We start from the raw sequence: 10,976 nt of genomic DNA, 5'->3' as shown, positions 1-10,976 counted from the left end.
CAGGCATCAGCCATTCAGCAGGACTCCATGTTACGAACCATGTCGCAGGTCCGTATTCTTGCGTCATGCACCTCAAATTACTCCTCGGTATACGCCAGTATTGTTCCGTATTTCTTATAGTGGCAAATATTGTACTCAAGTCAGATTCTAATATATCTGTCTGTAGTGCTTCTAAATATTCTGAAGCCGTATAACGCTTAGTTGTACATAGTTTGCTATAAATACCACGATTTATTTGACGAAAAGTGTACAGATTATACAGAAAAAATACGAATTGTATATTTAATCTGAATTGTGGATGTGTGTGTTTGGACATCAAACAACATTTATCAAATTCATGGTCGTGAAGTTTAACCCGTCTAGCTTGGTGTCGTCCATCAATACCAAAAGGAAATAAATCTGGAAAACACAATAGATCTAAAGATCTCTCACGATTGTCCAAGGGCAAATCGGCTATTTTTAACATTTGATATAAGGCGGTATCAGTTTTACATAATTTTTTTTTCGTATAAAGGATAAATAGTATATTGCTCGTAATCGTAATAGTCATTACTTTCGTCAAGAACCTGAGTTAACATTGCCTTACGCTCATTATTTAAAGTAGCGTCTACGTTGTTTTCTTGCGTTGGACTTTTTGGGCTCGATTTGCGTTCGTCATCCAAATTAGATTCAGTAGCATTTTCTGTCTCCTGTGCTTCAAAATCTAGATCGATTAATAATGACGTTTGTAAAGAAAACTCCTTACAAGTATTTGGCAATACAATATGAGAATATAAAGGATTGTGTTCTTTTAACCACACTAAGGCGTCAAAAACGTTGTTAACGTCTACCATATCTTCCCAAATCATTTTTGATTTTGTCGGAATACCTCTAACACGTACAAAGTACAGTTCGTGATTGATATTAATTGGATCAGTATCAGGACATATTTTCTTCAATGTTTCTTTTAAAGGTAACGGTAAATAAACCGTTCTACCTTTTACTTTTTGTACCATCTGTCTGTGAGGCAATTTCTTGTTACTAACAGGTTTCATTGTAACGACAGTTTTAAAAGCTTTAGCTCTTTGTATGAGAATTTTTTCAAACTGATTAAGACATGATATTACTTCAGGTGGATCATGTACAATACGATCATTTAAAACGTAATACGCTGGCATTAATCCGTCACGGAATTTTTTTTCACAGTAATGACATATGTATTGCGGAGTAATATTATGTTTTTCTAAATGCGCCATTAAATCTCTCCAAATTGGAATATCTATTCGTGCTTTAAACTTATTAAATTCAGAGACACTTCTTCTATATAAAAGTCTCTCACATGATGCACAAACATATCGAGGTGTGTCCATGGAGCGTTTAGTAAAAGCCTTAAATGCGTTTTTAAAGCGAGACATGATTTCATCTTCACTCAAAGTAGTACGATTCTGCTGATGTTTGTACATATATGCTTTTTGTTGTGCCGAAATTATAATTTCGTCTAAAGTGTTTAAATCAACAGAAGTTAAAGCCTTCTTCAGATTTAACATTTTGTCGTATAAACTTGTCATTTGATAAATTAAACGTTTAATATATCTCACCATTGGAAAATGAGGTGATAATAATAAAATAGGAAGAAATAGAGCTTTACAAAAAGTTGCATCAATGTAACAGGCATGTGTGTGACCCTTTCTATCAGAATTCTTTATCGTACATGTATGAATATCTGTTAACAATTGTGGTATTTTCTTTAAAGTACAGGTAAATATCGTTTTAAGGAATTTTTCATAACGATCGATTAGAATCTTCATCAACGGATCATCATAAATTTTACACAAAGCATTGCATAACCATGATTTTTTGATTCGTGCTTGTTGCAAAGGTAATACATTCGTAGTTTTACCTTTCTCGTTAATTACCAACAGTTGTGATGAAGCAATGTCATGATATGTGTCGATAAAATAATTTTCGGATGAAGCTGTATGTCCCGATGTGCCACATAATGCACGTATTTTATCGTCATTTATAGAGCATTCAGCGGCAAGAGTCAAGCACACGTCTGATTTCTTTTTAAGTGAAGCTAATATTTTAGAGATCTTGCTGACAAAACTATCTCGAATACGCATACACCAACGTAAGATTCTTTCGGCTTCTAATCGTCTTTCAGTAGGATTTTTAATATTAAGTTTGTTTTCGATGTCTTCAATTGCCACAGGAATAAGAAATTGTATGTAATTTCGTGACCAAAACTTTGCATATTTTCTAGTAATATTTTTGGCAATATCGTGATTTTTTACGATCCAAATATTTTCTTTGTCTATCTCGTTCTTGCTGAGAATGTAGAAGATAATATTTTCTTTGCCCATCTCGTTTTTGCTGAGAATGTAGAAAATAATATTTTTTCTTTGTCTTTCTTGTTTTTGCTGAGAATGTAGAAGATCATATTTTCTTTGTCTATCTCGTTTTTGCTGAGAATGTATAAGATAATATTTTCTTTGTCTATCTCGTCTTTGTTGCAAATGTATAAGATATTTTCGCTTATTAAGGCGATTATTTGCTAAGTTGTCTTTATACTGACGTCGTCTTTGAGCACGATTGTCTTCTGAATTCTGATATTGACTCTGATTTTTAGCACAATCATTTTATAACGAATCTTGTTTCTCTCAACAACGTTTCTCAGCACGATTAATTTTAATATTATTAACACAATTATTTTCTGAATTCTGATATCGACGCCGTTTTTTAGCACAATCATTTTTTGACGAGTCCTGTTCCTCTCAAAAATGTTTTTCAGCGCAATTATTTCCAGTATTACTAATGTTTTCACAGAAATATTTTTGAGATAAATGTCTATTTATACGTAGAGGAGTCGCTTTAGCTTCTCTATCTCTTATTACCGCTAATGGAAACACTGTCTGAGCATCACTTTGTGGATCTTGAGGAAAATGTTCAATTGTATTCGATTCGAAAATCTACAACAAATGTAAACGCATTACTCTATGATCATATCTAACTTCGTCAGGTTTAATATTAAACAATAATGAAATCGCAAAAGCTATAGCAAAAACTCCGCAATCATTACAGTTTGGTTGATATTGTACAGTAGGAAATTTGACAGGATTATTCTCAAAATCGTACGTTGGAAATAATTCTCTTAAGAATATTTCGTGATGTTCGTGCAATTCTTGTTTATTTTGTGAATCATAGATATATATTTTTGTTGTATCGTAATAACTACATACCCAATGTTCATTTCTATCTCTAAGTTTTGGATCTCCACAATTGAACGGAACTGACAAACTGTGCAATATTTGTATATGTTTTCTATCTTCTGGTATACGTTGAATAAATTGAGGCAATTGAAGTGCCTTCGCAAAAGTGTATGGAAATGATCCATATGAGCGTCCGTAATCCATTTGTCTCGAATAATTATATTTTTTTCTTTACATTTAAAAATTTTTTTTTTTTTTTAATTCCGTTTGGATCGCTTTGTAATAACGCAATTGTTTAAATCCTGCTGCTCTGCATGATATTCTGTAGCATAATTACTTTCAGAATGTGTCTTTGCACTTTTAGCAATTGCTTCAGTTTTTGTCGCTTTTATTATTGCTAATGGAAGTACTTTTTGAAAAATAGCACATTGTGAATCTTGAGCACGATTATTTGGTAAATTCTGTTGCTGTTTTGTAGCGCGATTTTCTAAATCCTGTTTTTCTGCCCGACATTCTTTAGCGCAATTACTTTTAAAATGTTTTTTCATACGTTGAGCAGTCACTTTAGCCTCTCTACCTCTTATCACTGCTAATGGAAATATTTTTTGAGGATTAGCACATTGCAAATCCTGAGAAAAATGTTCCATAACATTATTTTCCAAAATTTGTATCAAATGTGAACGCATAAACTTATATTCATACTTTACTTTGTCAGATTTAATATTAAATAACAATGAAGTAGCAAAAGCTATAGCAAAAACACCACAATCGCTACAGTTTGGTTGACGTTGCACATTAGGAAAGACGGGATGTTTTTTAAAGTCATATGCTGGAAATAATTTTTCCAAGAATCGCTCATGATCTTACAATGTTTTATTATGTGAGGAATTATATACAAATATATTTTTTTGTATCATAATAACAACACACCTAATGTGACGAGCTACACAATACTTGAATGTGTTTTTTATCTTGTAATACAAGTTGAATCATATCAGGCAATTGTATTCCGACAGGTCTATAATCTGAACAACTTTGAAAAAATCTATGGAAATGATCCATATGTATGTCCGTCAGCCATTAACCCTGGACAATTATATTTCTGTCTGTAGGCATTAAAGTAATGTATTTTTTTGTGTGTACTGACATATTACTTGTTGAAAATAAGATATTTTTCTATGACTGCTAATGCAGCTGTTTTACAACTATAGCCGTATAAACAGCCAAAATTTGGCGCTAATAGCAGCCAATGTTTGCCAGCGCTTGTGGCAGCCGTTATACAGCGCCAAAGAGCAGCCGGATTATATATATATATATATATATATATATATATATATATATATATATACAGGGTGCCCCAGAATTCTTGGTACTTTTTTCATATTTAGATAGAGCGAGCCAAACTGAGTCGAAAAGTCATGTACCATTTTGCAATTTTCGCAATAGTTGACGAGTTATTAATGATTAAAAATCGACGTATTAGCCCGCCCTCCGCCAAATCCAAGCGCGCGGCGAGATGCGGCCGCCCCGCGGTCGGCGCGCGGGCAGTTGTTTACTACAAGCGGCAATGATTACGCACGAGCGGCGCGTAACGCCGGGCCCCTGTCCTAAGTCCTAAGCAATGATAGTTTCTCGCCTTTTTTAAATAAAATTTTTTAACAACATAGAAAATTTTTTTGTGCGTACGTATGTACATATGTGTGCACATGCATACACAAGAAAATATCAATTCTACTGCTTAAAAAAGCGATTACTCAATTTACCTTTTTTTTTAGTAAGTAACGGTTGTCTTTAAGCAAGAATATTTTCATGATAATAGTCTTAAAATGTACAAATTTTAGAAAGAGTCCTTATTATGTACTCGAAAAAAGAATTTATACTTCTTCAAAGAACATAATAAAATTTTATCAAAGAAAAGTCAAAATAATAAGTAAAATAATATGAGGACCCTCGAGATTAAAATAGGAGAAGGCTATGAGAATCAGACGCAGGTCACAGTGCGTAATATCAGAAATAAGTGATTTATTCGTCGTTTTAATACATTACATCGATCCGTACGTTTCGGCTCAGTTTTGAGCCATCTTCAACGGTAGTTACAGAAATTAAGTTACACGTTCTCCGTACCGTAATCCTGTAATCCTTGTTACGGGGCCTTGTCCGGGTTGCCCTTCACGCGTTTCGGGGGCTCGACAAGCTTTGCGGCGCCCGCAGCCGCGGTCGTGCTGGTCACGCTTGTTACTTCGGACGAGTGGGAAGAGAGCGACACGTTTCTCTTCCGATATGTGGCCTGTAAAGGCATCGGCAGGGTCCGGCGTCGCCGAGTAGGATCATTGTCTTTTTTGAAGCGTTCCTCGAAAAGCCGCGGCGTCTTGCCTTCCGTCTGTTTACTTTCGGGGGTGTGAGGTTCCAGGTCGAGACGTCTGCGCGCAAAAGTCTGTGTTTGGTGACGGTCCAGTGGCGCGTCTTGGGCGCGGTGCCGTAAAAGAGTATGCGCGCGGTGTAGTTGTCCGGCGACGGCGCGCCGCGATTGGCCGGGCGACTTGCGCCTCGTAGGCGCCTAGCGCCGTCGTAGGTGGCCGCGCGCCGAGGAAGCGACTGGCGCTGCTGGCGACTTGCGCCTTCGTAGGCGACCGAGCGCCGTGATTGGCCGGGCGACTGCGCGCCATGGTTGGCCGGGCGACTGGCGCCGGAGGAGCGGCTAGCGCTGGAGGCGACCGGCGCCGAGGAAGCGACTCGCGCTGTACAGGCGACCGGCGCCGAGGGAGCGACTAGCGCTGGGGAGGCGGCCAGCGCCGAGAAGCTGGCGTCTTACGCCCTGTAAGCGACTAGCGCTGTATAGGCTTTAGCGTCCGAGCGCTCTGTGCCTTCGGCGACTCGCGCCCGGAAGAATCTGCTCGAGCCCGTAGGGGGTCTCCCTTTATACTCGTTGGTGCAAAACTTAGAACTCGCGAAGCTGCCCCGGCGATGCGACGCTTCGCGGCGTTGCTGCGAACTGCCGGTATTGCAGGCATCGCGCAGGGATGTATTATTGGTGGCGTAGACCGCCACATATATAATATATTTATATAATAATTATCTTTTTTTCAACGGCGGCGGAATTGGCGGATGATAATTTATCGGTATAAACAAAAATAGCAAACAATATAAATACTCAACACTTGTTTTCAAAATACGATCACTTTATTAGGATTACTAATGTTTTTTCTTTTACAAAAGAAATAGTATATTGTGCTCCAAGGGGCGAAAGTAGCGTTTTTCAGACGAGTGTGAAGTTTGCCGTCCAAGCCGAAGGCTCGTCTGAAAAACGCTGCTTTCGCCCTTTGGTGCACACGATATTTTTCACAATATCATTACGGAAAGTTCGACTTCTATGCCTAGAGAGAGGCGAGAGTGGCCATTTCACGCCAGGACGGCATAGCGGGACGAAAGTAACCACTTTCCTCCCTAGGGAGGAAGGTGGTTACTTTCGTCCCGCTATGCCGCCTTGTCGTGAAATTGGTCACTTTCGCCCCTCTCTACAGGCATGGAAAGTCGAACTTTCCGTAGAGGTGTTGTGAAAATAAAATTTATCTTAAAATGTTATTCCTGACCATCATACGTAACAAAAATAAAATGTAATTTATTGTATAACCATCAGATATCAGACTTCTTTTTCTCTTACTTATTATACGTTTCTTCACATATTAAGTTGTATAAATAATATGAATAATATAACTTATATTTAATGTAAAACTTATTTTATTGATTTTAAATACATATCTTTTCTTAATTTAAAATTACCGTAAATAAATAATATTTTATTAGATTTTGATGGTTTTAACGAAGAACGTTTTGCTGTGATAAGCAAACCAGTAGAAGAAAACGCGCATTCAGATGCTGAACTTAATTGTAATCGCGGTATGGCATAAATGCAGCATATATACCAATTTGTCTAAATTTGGCAGTGACAACTTCATTTAATTTATTCCACCATTGTAGAAGATCTTCGATAATAGATTCTTACATATGTAAATACTTTTTAACTTCGACAAGAATAGGAGGAATAATGCTTATTGTATGTTTTGACTTATTAGAATAATCTGCTATTATGAAAAAGTAAAACTAAACATGAGAATTTAACTTATATAAATCATAAAAATTATAATCTTATATTTGGTGATTAATATAGAAGCTGTTGCAAATATAAGCTATGTAAGACACTTATATATACTAGGCTTAATTACAATATTAAGCCTAGATTTTGTAAATCTAGATACTGTAAATTACCTAGATTAGGCATTGCTAAGATATATAGTTTATAAAAACTGTAATAAAAGTTATATATAGCTTAAAGGACAAAATTTATATACACTGACTTTTTTATTGTATTAAAAGTATAAATTAATTTTATATAGCATATAATCAAACAAAACCAAAAAAATTTGGATATATTATTAAAAAATATATTTAATTATATTTTTTATTATATATATATAAAAACAATGTGTCATTCAATTGGACAATAAATTTCACTAGAACAAAAATATTTGTTAAAATATGAGCTAATCTAAAACGTCGCTTAATGTTAATAAATAAAATATAAAAATAATCTAACCTGCTTATTTCTAATATTCAGGGGAACCATTTTGTGGATCATATATATTAAAAATTCCTTAGAAAATTGCTGTTTGTCTGCGAGATATTTAGCAACACCTCTAACATTTTGAAGAGTCGGATCCAGAAGTGCTTCGCAAACATAAGTTTCATGAATTTAAAATCGCTTTTTTATATTTTGTAAAATAGTTTTTTTTAAGTTGTTTTACTACGAATGAATCGTATTCATTTACAAACATACTACTCTCAACTTCTGCCCTGAAAATATTAAAAAAGTAATTGATACAACAGCATCTATTAACTCAGCTTTTCAAATTTGGCGGCGCAGGGGTCTACAAACCGCTACGCTAGTACGCTACTGCTGTTCATGGAGCTCGCATTTGCTACCGCTATCATGGTTCCATGAACGGAGTTAATAGCGTTAGCGTTGGTAGCGTGGTAGTGAGCTCCCCGAACGCACCCATATATATGTATACAGAAACTAATGTAAGGCTGTCAAAAACCTAGGTTTGGATCGCATGGCTTTTCAATTCGAATTGATTGTATATATCGTCACGATCCTATTTTTGTTATTATTATAATAAATATGATCATATCTATTGTTTTTACAATAAGTATAATAGTTATAAACATACAATTTGAAATCCATTTTGTTTTCCTTCTAATATCTCCATCTAGAAATAAAATAAATAAAAATATATGAGTATACCCCTGCGATTATAAGCTCAGCAGAAGTCAGTATCTAGTAAAAATTGATTAATAATTCAAATCAATCAACAAACCATATTGTTCGTGTTGGTTAGCGTTACTTCTGCTAAAGGAACCCAATTTTTGTACAAAAAGCATTTTTGTAGTTCCTATCTTGAAACGAAAAAGTTGTGAAATGTTTTATTTTTTTGATAAAAAGAAAAAATGTATGTTTTACTTTTAAATTGTGTTATTTCAGGCAATTACGTTAAAATATGTGTTTTCTTAGGTATAATTGCGCAATAAAACTAGTATTTATGATATATCTGCATGACTTTATCGCTAAGTTTATATTTACGAGCGCAAATGACATGGCTAAATAGTACAATAGGATATTAAATCTTTTCAAATGCATTTTGTGTATTTTACACATTAGAAGAATATATATTTTTTGACAGTATTGCACGTAAGTTATCACATTGTCAATTTTGTAATCGCTTCATATTACATTACATATTACGTACATCTAATTTTATTGCATCAAAAATTACAAAATACATTTTTGGATAACTTAATAGAGAATACTGAGAATACTAAGGAAGGAATTAAACAGAACTGAAGAGAACTAAACAGAATTAAACAGAATAGAATACTTATAGATATTAATTGTATCACGCTCAAATGCACAGCCATATTGAATATACATTTAATACTAAACAAGGAATTAAACAGAACTACTGTTTCCGTCGAATAAACTTAAATCTGTCGCTTACTTATAAAATACATTTGGCAGCATGCATAAAAAAATTTATTAAAAAATTTATTCCATTATTGATACACATACGAGGGTAGTCCAAAAAGTTTGGAGCCTAACATCGGCTTAAAATGAGACTATTTGACCGAATTTGACCGAAAAAATAATGTTTGAGGCTCAAAACTTTTCAGGCTACCTACGTACATTGTGTTATTTTTTGTAGTTTATAAAAATGAATAAGTATCACGTTCAAATGTACAGTCATATTGGATATACATTTAAGCAAGGAATTAAACAAAACTGAACGGATCTAAACAAAAATTCTGTTTAATTCTGTTTAGATTTGTTTAATTCTGTTTAATTCCTTGCTTAAATGTATATCCAATATGGCTGTACATTTGAACGTGATACTTATTCATTTTTACAACTACAAAAAATAACACAATAGGTTTGTTCGAGTGGCTTAAATCCCCAAACATTTTTACACTTGAAATGAGATAAATATATATTCGGCCGTTGGAGAGAGAGAAAGCGAAAATGCTGAATGCAAAAAGTGCAAGCAACGCGAATGGAGTGAATGTATGTGTATCAATAATGGAATATATTTTTTATGCGTGCTGCCGAAAGTATTTTATAAGTAAGCGACAGATTTAAGTTTATTCGACGGAAACAGTAGTTCTGTTTAATTCCTTCGTTAGTATTCTCAGTATTCTTAAGTTATCCAAAAACATATTTTGTAATTTTTGAGGCAATAAAATTAGATGTACGTAATGTTATGTAACATGAAGCAATTACAAAATTAAAATGTGATAACTTTTGTAAGTGCAACACTGCCTAAAAATATATTTTTTAATGTGTGTGTGAAGTATAAAAAACGTATTTAAAAAGATTTGATATCTTTTCGTATTATTAAGCCATGTTGCTTGCACTCATAAATATAAACTTAGCGATAAAGTCAGGCGGGAGACTTCTGCATGTCAAGTAAAGCAGATTACATTCTCCACTATCTCTTTCTCTTAATATCTATCTTAATATTTACCTTAATATTTAATATATATTCGATAACCACAAATAAATCATAAATCCGTGTCCTATATATTGTGCAATTTTACTTACGACACATAAATAGCTTTCTATTTACATCAAAACTCAGTTAATTCTCACTTGTGACGTCAGTTGAACGCACGTTCTTTTTAATGTTGATGGAGAGTGAGGTTCAATGAATTTTTATTCACAATCGAGACCATGTCCTTTCTACTGTACTATTAAAAGTGAGATTAGAAACTTGTATTGTTATGCGATAGCTTTGTCACCATAATAATCAGGTAAATTTCTTTTACTCACTAAAAAACTGACGTCTTATCTGATTATTCTCAGTCTAAAGTATTCACGTAACTGAGTGACTCAGCTCACTTAAATGTAAATAGAAAGCGCTTATACTATCATAATATAAATTGTAACGCAATTGCCTCAAATAATAAAATTAATATAAAGGACGTAGATACATTTTTCTTTTTTTCTTTTTTTTTTTTAAATAGAACTTTTTGCTTAAAGATAGGAACTAGAAAAGTGCTTTATATATATATATATATATATACAAAAATTGAACTTCTTTAGCAGGGATAACGCTATAACCAGCTCGAACAATATGGTTTACAATTTATTCTGTACTTGATTATGTTAATAACATTGTTGTTCTAGCATTCTTTTTTACTACTGTATATTCAGTTTAAGGAATTTATTAACAAATTATA

This window comes from Temnothorax americanus, unplaced genomic scaffold, assembly GCF_048541705.1.
Source record: "Temnothorax americanus isolate GAGA-0224 unplaced genomic scaffold, ASM4854170v1 Scaffold209, whole genome shotgun sequence".
In the NCBI taxonomy this organism is placed as follows: domain Eukaryota; kingdom Metazoa; phylum Arthropoda; class Insecta; order Hymenoptera; family Formicidae; genus Temnothorax; species Temnothorax americanus.
Note: the sequence above shows the minus strand (reverse complement) of the source record.